We start from the raw sequence: 13,792 nt of genomic DNA, 5'->3' as shown, positions 1-13,792 counted from the left end.
ATTAAAGGAACCATTCCTGATCCCATGACCCATCTCCTGAGTCCAGCAGTCCCTGAAGAATGCGATTCATTAACTGAACTGCTTTTGCTGACTGTATTTTCCCAGTGCCTCATAACCTACAAGAAATTACAATATTTTTCCCATTTTCACTATGTGTATGTCAGATACTTACTTACTCCAGTTATTTTCCTAGCTAGCCTCATAGGAGTTGTGTAAATGGCATTATCAAAATTGCATCTCCCTGATTCATTATTTCCAATTTTATAAAATAGCTGAGTTAGTAAAGACACTATCAAAGGGGTTTTTAAATAAACATGCTTAATCTTCCAGAGATTAAAAGAGATAGTTTGGGTGACATATAATGATTATTTTACCCCAAAGCCATCAGAAATACAACATACAAGAAAAACACATCAAACAAATAGGCACAATAGAAAGCATTTCAATGAGAAGATAATCACACTTCAGGATTTGCTTCAACTTGGTGGCCTAAATATTGCCCTATATGTATAATAACATAACAAAGGAATACTAAAAACCTCTAGATTTATACTCACAGTCTGCTTAAAAAAAATGAACTGCAACTAATGTCCATACTCATTTATTTTCAGATTAATTCTTAGGAGTTTAATCTGTCCAATAGGCAAAAATAAAAATAATTTAGGAAGCTAGAAAATAAAAAGCAAGGTGATCAATTTGTGTCATGATGCAAATTTTGATTGATAAGAATAAAATGACTAGGCAATATGTCCCTAACCAGATATCAAGAAAATTAGACTGGCTGTCTGATTATTTTAATATTTTTCACAGAAAAGGTATGATATGCAGAAGAAACACATGGCCTGCCAGTCCAGAAACTCATGGGAGGCAGCATAGATTCAACTTTGTAGAGAAAGAGTTCATTTAATAAATCACAAATCCTTCTGCTGTTCATCCTGGCTGCAAAGGGATGGCTGATGAAGAATAATGCACAATTTCAAACACCTTTGCTGGACTATTAGATATAGAGATGCTATTTGGTTCTGTCCAGATTCTCTGTTGGTGTAACTGGCATAAATCAACTGAAATTAATTGAGCAATGCAGATTTACCCTGGTAGCTGGGAGAAAATCACATATTCATTTACAGCATGCCTGAGAAGATAGAAGGGTGTTTTAAGGCATACTGTGTTCTTTGAAGTTAGTGACCTGATTAACTCTTTCCAGCAGATGCACAATGGCTTTTCCACTGACTACATATGTGGACTCATATTCCACAGGGCCCAAGCTTCCTGCCAGATTTTCACTGTGACAAGATCTCATTTCTACTGTGTAATTATTCTGTTAATTAAGTTTTCACACATTTCAGTCATGTGCACTGTGACTTTTCATCTGCCCCCAAATCATTCTACGAGTACAAAGAGACAAAGTAGAAAAAAAAAGTTAAGAAATGGTATCTGTCTATATAATTACAGTAAAAATTGTGGATAATAGCTCTTGCCAGTTGATTGTCCATATTGCCACCTGACCAGCACATGGTATCAGTAAGACCCAATGTTTTCCAAACAGCTGAAGCCAATGGCCCAAAAGAGCCACGGATTACTCAGAGTGCTTGGGAAGAGAAGGATTTTTTCTGATCCCACTAGAAGAATCCCCTAAAATCCATTCTGTCCCTCCTTCCCCAACCACTTTGCTTTAATACAGTTTTTGAGACAGCTTCAAGCACTGCAATTTCAAATCCACCCCCTTAATAATGTTTGCTTACCTGGTGTTACAATGAAAACCTCACCTCAGGTAAGGAACCCTACCACACATCTTTTTATCAGTCCCACCTATGAACAGTGTATGCTGTGCTCACATCAGCATCAGGAGAGAAGTTAAGTAGTTACTTCCCATCTGCTTGTAGCTTCAGACAATAGATTTTTACTCTGTTTGACTTCTTTCAGCCCAGGCTGTAGGACAGATGCATTACACATCAGCAGTGGGCAGGCTCACAGCTGCAGCTGGAAAAGCAGTGGTTACTGAGACTGTTTCACCCTGGGCCAGTGCTCAGGTCTGTTTAACAGATAAGAACATCAAGATTCATCACTGCTGGGCTGCAAGAGTTTCCCTTGTAATCAAGCACAATATTGACACTGAGTGAGTGTTGGATCAGGGCCCTAAATATCCAGATGTATATTTAGGCTTAAATACAGGGAGGACACAGGAATATTACTTGGTTTAGTTCAAAATAATATCAAAATTTAATTTTGCTGTTGTTCTGTACCTATATAGTACCAACAGTTCTTCTCAGAAGTAGTGAAATACATCATACTCTTGTTGGCATGAAAAAAAAATTTAAAAAAGAAGCCAGAAAGAATAGCAGTTGTTTGATATTCAAACACAACAGTCACATATTTGCATTGACATGAAGGAGCAAGGTTTCTCAGTCATTGCAATGGGAGCTTGCAATGAGATTTAAAGGTTTATTCTACTGCCTTTTTAAAAGACTGCCTGCAAGGTACTTTTTTTTTTTAAGCTTATCAATATGTATTTTGGAATTTCTTACTTTTATGTTTAACACATCTTTTCAAAAAGGGAGCACAATCACTTTCTAAGGATGCTACTCAGATATACAGTGGTACAAAAAGGCAGCCACAGGCTGGGAGGAAAGCTTTTGAAAGCCCACAGGAAGTGACAGGGAAGCAAAGTGGATCTTTCTGGAGCAAGCCAGTCTCAGGTACCTTCCCATTATAGCCAGCTGGTGTTTATTGTGGCCTTTCACAGATGCCAGGTAGTGCCCTGGACTAGGATATATCAGTGCTAAGGACAACCCAACTTTTTATAGAGTTACAGTCACTCATCAAAATGAGAGCTCCGAGGTCTGTTTTTCCCTTCAGAAAGTTCATTTATTCCACCTTTAATCAGACACCACTTCTCTTTTGACTAAAGCTTAACCTAAGAGAAAATCTGACTACAAGCTGAGGAAAAGAATCCTACCTTTTTGTCAAAGAACAGTGGTTTGTTCTTGATTTCAAGAATGAGGCAGTTTGATAATAATAGTATTGTGCTGTAACCTCCTCTCAAATTAGGACATTAAGAATTCTTCCACTTTTGTTTCTGCAGGTCTTCAGCAGGTGGTTCTGGTTTGAAATATGATTAGCAATCTGTACAAAACCACGGAGCTAAGAATAAAAGAGGCAATTAGGGTTATATTCAGGTGAGCACACCACTCTAAAATAGTAAGGATTTTGATAATTATACAGTTCAAGGATAATACCTATCAGTGTCTCCCTGGAGAATCTTCAGTTCATCTCCTGGTCTTTATTTCTAATTAATCCTTGAATTCTTTTGTAGGTTAATACAATTAACAATAGGGATAAACTTGCTGTAGTGTATAGCCAATTAGATTTATAGGGCTTACTTTTCTTTGTTGTGACCATCAGGGGTCTGAGGAAACCCTCTTAAATGGGTCTTAATTTCAGCATTAGTCAATGACATGCACACTCAAACACTTCCTTTTAACCATGCCAAGGGTACCAAAGAGAAAAATTCAGTTTTGTTGAATATTTTTTCAAAAAACTACTACAGAAACCAACATTTGCCACTCCTGAGCACTTGCTATATTCTGATTGCACTGTGACCATCCAAAATGAATGTCAGCATGTCCTTAAAGACATAAACTAATCTTACAAAAACTCAGGCTTGATGTAAACCCAAAAATTAATACATGAAAAGAATGTTTTCCTCACAGAAAGTAAAGAAAGAAAGGCTCTGTAGGGTGAAACTGTATTTGGCATGATATTGATTTACTTTCTCTTTGCTTCTCACATTTATTTTGCCAGCCTGCTGCTGGTTCTAGCTTTTCTGGGTCTTAACAGCTGGATGTGAACCAAAACATGTGGGTGCTGCTCTCACTGCTGCAATTTAGACTTTCCTTTTAATCACCTACAAATGTATATTGAAATAAAATAAAAAGAATTAAAACAACAAAATGAGGTCAGCTATTCTCATAAAAAGAATTGATTATGCAATATAAATACTGAATACTGAGAAACAAAAGAGTAATTTTTAATGGGTTTTTGATTAAATCTATATTCCCACTGTCCTCTGTTGTTCTGTGTCCATGTCTTCTTTACTTCCCTCCTCTATTTTCAAAAACATCTAGAGCTATGAAGGACTTAAGAGGTAAACATTTTAATCTGTGTGGTTATACATTCAAAATGTGTGACTGCAGAGTGGGAGCCTGAAATGAAAGGGCTTATTAATAACATTTTTTATTCATACAGCAGTAAGAAAAGGCTTCATTTGTTCATCCCTTGATTGTCTTTTTCTTTTCAATTACCTCTTCTAAAAGGAAGTTTAATGTCATTTCTGGACTCCAGCAGGTCTCCAGTTAAAAAGAAAACAACACTTCCAACTTCAGGTAGGTTTTCCTCTGACTTTTTCCCCATCATGTTACCTATTTGTTAATGAGGCAGCTGGTATGCACTAACTTGGACTGAGAAAAGCTGATTTTTGTGTGGGCCAATAAAGCTCATGTCTCCCAGCCCTGATACCAGGGTCTCTTTCCTATCTAAGATGTTGCACCTGGGCTCACTGGCAGGGAAAGCTGTCCTGGGGCTCTCCTGCAGCCCTGCCCTTCGGTGTGCCCCACTGCAGAGCTGGCCCAGGCTGGGGGCTGTGCCCCACTGCCCTCGCCAGACTGCCCCAGTGGTGGGGCTGAGCAGGGGCACTCAGGAGCTGGGTGTGCTGCTGGGGGGCAGCCTTGATCCTGCTCTCGGGGGTCTTTTCACCATTCTCCCGTGGTTTATACTCCCTAAGCCCACAGCAGCCTTCCCTCTTTTGTTCTCAGGATCCCAGTATGTTCCTACACTGACTGTTGTGATGAAAGTTACTGATCTGATTGAGCAGATCACTGGTTGTCCCTTTTCCTTCTGAGATGGGATGCAGAACCCCAGATTTTGTGAGGCTGTCACAATGAAATTAGGGCTTCTAAGCTGAGACAAGCCTCTATTGAAATAGGAATGGAAATTCCTAACAGAATCTAGCAGAAGAGCAACAAAGAAAGGAATACATTCCACCTAAATGAGTCTTCTTTCCAGTCACTCTGTGGGAAGGACTGCCCTATGAAAATGGCTCAGAAGATTTAAAACATCTTGCACTTCGGCACCCATTGAAAATGTATGGTTGAAAATTAATACCAAATCTTTCCATGATTCTTAGACTTAGGCTAGTCTCAGAAAGCAGATGAGTAGAAAAAGAAGGATGCCCCAAGATAGTTTTTCATAGATGGTAAATGATTCTAAACCCATCGTTTCAAACTGAGCATGCAGCCCAGGACAGAACATTCTGGCTATTCAAAGAAAGACTTTTTCTTTTACTGTAACATTGGAGCAGATTGCCAACATTAATTAATTTATCTTCACAGTGTTTCTTGTCTTGCTCTAGTGTTTGCATGACACTGACACTAATATCAGTTTACACAGGTATTACAGGAGATCAGCTGTATTTTAGCTTGGGGACAGTGTTTCTGGTAGCTGGGTTTGCTGAATGTTAAGCAACACTAGCATAAAATGCTTCTTTAAAAAATGTTCAATAATATGGTGTTTGGCTGACAGAAGAGTAAATGACACTATTCTTTAAAATCTTGATTATTGGAAAACCAATTGTCAAACAGAAGTTTCTTAAATGTACTTCCAGGAAAGCCAACATAAAAGAGAGAAAAGTAGGCAACTACAAACTAAAAAGCAGCAATCATTCAGGTGGTGCTGAAAACTCTTCAAAGGCAACTTACCTTTTCCTTGTTAAAAAGCTATAAATGATCTCCTGGGATCCTGGATCTTTATTGAGATTATTCAAGACTTCTTGGAGAGACTCTGCCCTGGAAAAATATAAAAATGTAAAACATATTGTTTCTTGTTTCCTACATGTCAGAAGTAAGAACATTCCAGTTAGAGAACCACATGCAGCTGGATTTTTCAATACATCTCAATATCTTGCTGCTCTTCATCCAAAACATGACTCTACACTTGTCTGGCTTGCCAATGTTGCAGCTTTCTCACCTCTCCCACAAATCTCCATGATCAGTCTTTTAAATGCCCTGAGGCACAAATAAGGGGACAGGAAAAAATATAAAACCTGATTTGTGATGGGTTATTTTGTTTCCTCTCTGATTATGCTTTGTTGAGTTGTTAAAGGGTCTGTAACTACCTGGCTTTATGGAGACAGTCCAGTTTTTCTCAGCTAAGGACTTTTTGCAGTAGAGTTTGTACCTTGAAGTAGGGAAATGAGTGATTAGCAGCTATTTTCATGGCTCTGTAATTTTATCTCACCTTTTCTTCCTGTGATTTTTTCAAAGTCCGATACTTTAACAAGTAACTCCCCTCCTCCTTGCAACTCAGAGAGCTGTTATTTTTTAACAAAGCCAGCTGATTGCTGCCAGCCTCTTATTTAGAGGCTATTTCAAGTATTTATCCCAGCATATAATATTGTCTATAAAGAATGATGTAGCTGCACATGGAGCAGGGCTGTGTCATTGCCTATTCTCTCTGCAGCTTTGTTTAATACTTCTTTCCTTTTGAGTGTGGTGTGCTTAGGAAACCCAGATTCAACCTTTTGTTCTAGCAGAGATCTAATGTCCAACATAATAAAGAATATCTTTCTTGTCATCGAGCCATGGGCTGGGCTGGGCCAGTCCCCCTTTTGCTTGTCCTTTTTCATGCAGACAAGGGGGGCAAACACAAGGATGACAATACCACACCATCCCTCTGCCTTAGTTGCTCATTTCCAAATTTTCCCATTTGTTATCACAGTGTTTATCCTGCCACATAAAGACACGGATTGCTGAATGAATCCAGTTAATAACTGATATGCTATAAAATGAATAAAACTGGGTAGATTTTCAATCAGGCTATTGTTAATGAGCACTGGTTAAACAGAATATTTGCTTGTGATGGGTTGACCATGGCAAGACAATGGGTGCCCACCAAAACCACTCTATCACTTCCCACCTCAGGTGGACAAGAGGAGACAGAATATAGCAAAAAGTTTCATGGCTCAAGATAAGGACAGAGATCACTCTCCATTTAATGTCATGGGGAAAACAGACTTGGCTTGGGGAAAAAATTACTTTACCTGCTACCAATCAAATTAGAATAGGATAAGGAGAAATAAAAACAAATCTTAAAACACCCTCCCCCTACCCCTCCCTTCTTGCCAACATTAACTGTATTCCTGATTGGAGGCGTCAGTCAGTTCATCACAAGTTGTCTTTGCCACTCCATCCTCCTCAGGGACAGAACCCACAGTCTTGCCCTGCTCCAACATGGGATCCCTCCCACAGGAGACAATCTTCCATGGCCTTCTCCAAAGTGAGTCCTTGCCACAGTTCCTTATGAGCTGCTCCAGCATGGGATATTTCCATGGAGTGCAGTCCTTCAGGAACAGGCTGTTCAGTGTGGGTCCCCAGGGGGTTACAAGACCTGCCAGCAAGCTTGCTCCAGCACAGGCTCCTCTCTCCATGGACCCACAGGATCTGCCTGGAGCCTGCTCCACTGCAGGCTTCTCCTTTGGGCATCCATCTGGCCCTGCACGGGGCTCTCCAGAGGCTGCAGGTGGATCTCACTGCCCATGGACCTGTTGACTGCAGGGCACAGCTGCCTCACCATGGTCTGCACCACAGGGAAATCTCTGCTGCAGCACCTGGAAGAAGCCCTCTCCCTCCTTCTTCACTGAGCTTGGTGTCTTCAGTGCTGTTCTCACATACTCTCACTCCTTTCTTCTTTGGCTGCAGCTGTTTTCTTAGGTACTTTACCAGTGAGACACTACCACTGTCACAGACAGGCTTGGCCTCGGCCACTGGCAAGTCTGTCCTAAATTCAAGACTGGCAAGTCTGTCCAGGTGGAATTGACTCTGCCAGACACAGGAAGCCTTAAGCATCTTCTATCAGAAGTCACCCCTGGCATCCCTGCTGCTAAAAACTTACCACACCAACAGAATATACATAATTTGTATGCTTAAAAGGACCTTTCAATTTTGGTAAGAAGCTTATTTGAATAGTGCCAGAGAGAACCTTGTGAGTAAGGATTGCTTAAAGAAGCCAGTTAGAGAATGATGGTACCACCAAAAAATTCCAGCACCTACTCATTAACTGACATTGTGTGTCATTGGAGTTCTGTGTTTACTTTGCTGTGTCAGAACAGAAATAAATGACACTGAAACATCAAATTAATTGCTTTGCAGTCAACAGTCCATCTGCTAGATGTGTTGGATTACTCATTAGCTGACCACTGTTTCTAGAAGATGTTGCTTTCTAATTTACATTCAATTAGTGCAGTTTTCCTAATTTGAACCTAAGACCTCTCTCCTCAAGATATCATCCACTAAATGAAAAGAAATTTTGACACTAATCTCCATACATTTTTTTAATTCACTACTTCTGCATAATTCGAGCAAGAGTACGTCATTACACTAATCTCAGACTCATAATACTATTTTCAGACACACAAACCTGAGTCTACATTGAATGAGGAGGTAAGATTTGTGTGTCTCATTATCACACATAAACCCTTCTGCAACTGTGTTTTACACCTGGGCAGTTAAAGTGGCAACCTTTTTGAAAGGAAGAGAAAATACTTTAAATACTGATCAAAGAATTTGACATAATGTAGTTTGAACATCTTGGCAAGATCATAAAAAATGGAATTAGCTGCTGGGTGATATCACAAATGTGGTACTCTAAAAGATTCAACATTTCTGGAGCTTATCTCATGCTCCACTGAAATTCCTTAATGTATCTACACTGAATGCTGTGATTTCAGACAAACAAAAATTAAGGTTTTGCATGTTTATTTGCATGCAAATTATTGCAAAAAAATTAAATTACCAGTTCTTCCAAAAAAATTAATTTTGGTCAGATGTTCTTGAGCAAGTTAAACTATACTATAAATACTATACATATATAAACCACATATGTTTATATATATATAAACATATGTATATATTTATATACTATACATATATAAACTATATATATGTGTTCTATGCAAAACTAAGGGAGTTTTATATCAGAGATTTTCCAGAAAACTCAGATTATTACCTTATACCTCAGGGGAAAGGGATTAAGATTTAATTCTATGGAAAGGATTAAAAACTTGTAATAGATCTTGATGCTTAAAAATTAGGCATGGCAGCATTTATATTCCAAATGCCAGATTTCATCAATGTGTCTGGACTCTGTAGGGGGGACTAGAAAGCAGCAACAAACTAAAAACATGGAATCTTCTCTTGCTGTGGCACCATGCACCAGCAGCGAAGAAGGACATTGTTTGGAGCCTGTTTGTGAAGAACAGCCTTTTCTTTCTCAGAATTCATTCATGTTCTTTGGCCATTCATTCATTTAATGCCATTCATTCATTTAATGACTGGCAAAATGAAAAAAAATGTGTCTAGGTATCAGTGGTGGTGATGACAGTGGGTGCATATTGCTCACTTTGCATTTAACACAAAATATGAAAACATCCTTTAGAGTAAGTTGTCCCCCTTTTCTCAACTCCAGTGTTATGTCCCTATTTTTCCATGCCTTTCTCTCCATCTGTCTTTGACTCTCCAGAAATTTCCTGGATTTCTCCTTTTTGCAGGAAAATAATTTCAATATGACATGCAGAAAGTACCTCTCATATGGCATTTAGGACACCTTCCTTGGAATTGGCAAATGTAGTTTTGAATGTCCTCTGATCCAGGAGGGAGACAAAGCCAATTCCCAGTTCTAACCATGAGATGCTGCCTTCTCACCATTGAAATTAAGTTGTAATTTGTGTTTTGGCTGAGCCCAATGCTCCTGGTATACCCTAAATGAATTATGAGAATCTCTATTGTTCAGAACCACTGAGAATGCTGACATAAAGTTTGGAATTTCCCTCACAGATATTCCTATTTTCCTTCTACCACTGAGACACATTCACATTCCAAGTATCACACAATGCTTCTGTCTTTTGAAAAGCCACCAGTTCATTAATAATTTCTAAGTAACACTGTGGAAGACCAAAAAAACACATTTAAGGATGGGGAACACATTGCCTAAGGAAATAGTGAGAGATTTTTCACCCCTTCAGCTGTTTACAAACAAATCACAGTAAAAATGAAGCAGCATTGCACACTGTGTTTCACCTCAGAGTGGATGGAAACATGGATAAATGAAATCACTTGAGTACACTCACCCAGGGAGTACAAGTCAAAACTGGAAAATTCAGCCAAAGTTGAAGTCCCTGGTGGTGCCCTGGCCCCCAATCCTTGTCTCATCTGTTGGACTGACTTTTCTGAACCAAAGAAAAATTTTCCAATGCTAAGTTGAAGATTGTAAAAATCAGCCTAGGTACAGTGAGATCCTAATTCTAGAATCCATTTCCAGTTTCAGGCATAGTCGTGGTGGGTGCTGAAAGACCAGCTGCAGCCTCTCCCTGTTTCAGCAGCAGGAAAGTTAGTCCAGACCAGACTTCAGCTGGCTAAGATGACCCAGCTGGGGTGGCTGGTGGTGTGAGGGGGAGTGATGTGCTCAGTTCTGCCCATGCTCTGTCCCACCCTCTGTGTGCACCTGTGTGGGAAATGACACCAAGTAGTGACCCTCTAAGCCATCTCTGCTTGCTGCACTCACCACATCTGGAATGAATGCACTGGAATGCACTTGCTACATGACACCCTTTCCCTTCCTTGTGCTCCACTCTTCCCTTTCCTTTGGAGCATGGAAGACTCCCTCAGATTGATGCTGACATATATCAAATTATATAAACTCTGCAATCTGTAACATTGAGATATCTATACATATGCACATATATATGTTCTTATTAACAAAGGGTTTTATTTATTCTACTTAATTTCTTTTGCATTGTACAGGTTTCTAAATCTGTTCTCAAACGTTTTTTACCTAAGTCTCAATGTCACCTTAAATTCAAATGTCAGTGTATTTGTCCAGGCCTACTTGCAGAACCAGCCAGCTGAGAAATGGAGCACGAATTCATTAGCAAATCATACCTACCAGAACTGACCTTACAACCTGCATGAATCAGAAGGAAAGTCTTAGCTTGGCTGATTTCTGTGAAAAAGCAGAAGCTAACCAGCACAGTCAAAGAGAGCAAGATTCCCAAAGCACAAAATGTTGTTCTCAATCATGTAACATCAAGTCAAAAACAATGAAAAGAAAAAAAAATATAGAAACAAGTCCCTGAGACTATTTCAGTGAATTTGGCAGTTGCTTACTAGCTTAAAAAAAATAGAGGCGGGGTAGCCTTTATCAGTGTGGAACTGTAGAGTCACATAATGACAGCCTACGCGTTCTCACTCTAGAGAAGTAAACATTTTACAGCATGAAAGAAATTGCTGTAGTGACCCAGGGGAGCTACCAATGTTTCTTGGATGAGGACAATTAACCAAACCAATATAGTTAATTTTGCCACAGGTTTTAAAAGATCTAGAAAGCAGATTACACACTTCGCCTTAGTCGACTTAGATACTGCAAAAGAAGGAAATTTCAGTAAAACCCCACAGCAGCCAGGGCTGCAAATGAAAGGCAGGAATATATTTGCATGGGGCTTAACATCACCACTGAATTTCTGTTAGCTGGTTCAGTAGGGACCAGCCTAGACCAGCACTGTCACACACCCCAGCTGGCACCACTGTCACCACTGGAACTGTGGAGAGCCAGGTACAGCTGTAATCACCTGCATGCAGTGCCTTCCCTCCCTGGAAGGGTCTCCTGATGTGCACATCTGCATCAAAACAGGCTGTGCCCTAATTAAATATTACTAAAAATTAAGTATAAGTAAAAATTAGGTAAATATCCATCCCACTGATTAGGAAGTCATTAGAGGTCCATGGTTTATCCCTGCTTATATAACAGGACATTCATGCAACTAGTGTCCAACAGCAGTCCCTACTGAATCTTGATTCCCACACAGCTGTGCTTACAATGGTTTTTGAGATGACCATCTCTGCAAGTCACTCACCCTCATAAGTAGTGAAGGAGGAGAAGCACCCCTGGCTGCCCTCAGCAAAAAGACCCACAGTTCAGGCAGGTGCCACAGTGGCCAAGGCATGAGCACACCCAAGCTGGTTACAATGGCAGTGGTTTAGTGGTTCAGGCACATGGTGTGCCAGGGAGCTGCTCCTGCTGCTGCCCGGTGCTGGTGGGGACAAGGCTGTGATGGATGCACGTGCCCCATGCCATCCAGGCAGCACACAGCAGAGCTACAGCAGCCAAACACCACTTGCACAGAGCCTTGCCTTTGTCAGGAGCATTTCTTTCCTCCTTTTTAACTAGATGACAGGGACCAATTAAACTAATGAGCCTCACAAAGTATTTCCCCTGGCTAACAGCAGCCTGTATTAATGTTTGCAGAAGTGCAGCATTTGGGCCGTAAGCTTTCTTATTAGATGTTAACGCTTTGCAAGATGCTTAAACACCCTGAGAAATCCTCCATCCCTTAGACTAGTACCTTTGTCAGGTGTAACAGCCCCTCTCATTTCCCCTAGCTGACTGTTTCCCAGCACCCTGTAGGTGTGGGCACCCAGGCAGCACAGCTGTCCCTGCCCAACACCCAGTTCCTCATACAAGAGCCATAGTGGACTATATGAATCCCAGCCAGGCATTTTCTCTTCTGTGAATAGAGCCCAATTTTGCAATTGTGTCATCTAGTGTTTTTGTTTGTGGAGTTGTTTGGGGTTTTTTTTGTTCATTTTTTTTTTCTTTTTTGTTTTTTGGGGTTTTTTTTGTGGAGAAAGTTTAAATTAAAAATATAATCCATTTCAGTTTAATCTCCCTCAACCTGCAAGTTTGGAATGAAAGATGCATGTTTACTCTTTCAAAATATCTTGTTTTTTTATAGCTTTTGTAATAAAGTATAGTGAAGAAAATTTCTCTGTTGAACTTGACAAGCTTCTGCTTAGAAGAGAAAAAAAATAGGTAACTATTGACTTTGGCTTGGATTCTTTCAGCTTGCTCTAATTACCAGTCTTATTATATTCCTGTAAAATGCCAGACTTTCAAATGTGTTGTAAAGGCAAACAGTAAAGTGAAATTAAACATGGACATAACACCAGAAAAAAAGAGTCTATTAACTTTTTCAGTTCCTATTTCAGTGCTCCATCAACCACATGCCATATTGCAATGGATACAGGCCCTGGAATTAAACCTAGATCTGAATCTGCTTGCCTTCTAAATCAGGGCCTTTCCAGAACTGTGGCTGCCACCCAGGCCCATTGCTGAAGCTACAACCAAAGAACCATTGCACATTCTAGACTCAATTTTTGTAACTTGTGGGCAATTTTTTAAAGTTTTTTTTTGCCCCTGATTAAACTCCTGGAATGATAGGCAATCATCACTGGGGTTGCAAGACTATAACAGATTAGTTACCTCAGGCTCTACAAGTAGACCTGTGCTGTAACTTTTCTATGACTTGGGTCTCTATGTCTTTATTACAATGTGTTTTGATCAACATTGCTGCCAGGGAAATCTGCCTGGCCATTTTGGTGGGAAGTCAGCACAACCATGATCCAAGGCTCCCCCTTGGTTCTTGTTCAAGGACCAGGTGAGAACCAGGATGGACAAACCAGCAGACATACAAGCAGAGCTCTCCATTTATGTGGAAGGAAAGCACAGAGCACTTTCAGAACAGTCCAGCACTTTATGCAAGAAAACCAAGCTAAAGAGAAAAGAGGCAAGAGCTGAGCATACCCTCAGATACAGCACGACCACAAACTTCCAAAAGGGCTGTGATCAGACTGAAGGTGGAATAAGACAGGAATTATGCACTTTTGATGAGGCTTGTAGCTTATGCAGT

This window comes from Oenanthe melanoleuca, chromosome 3, assembly GCF_029582105.1.
Source record: "Oenanthe melanoleuca isolate GR-GAL-2019-014 chromosome 3, OMel1.0, whole genome shotgun sequence".
NCBI lineage: Eukaryota > Metazoa > Chordata > Aves > Passeriformes > Muscicapidae > Oenanthe > Oenanthe melanoleuca.
Note: the sequence above shows the minus strand (reverse complement) of the source record.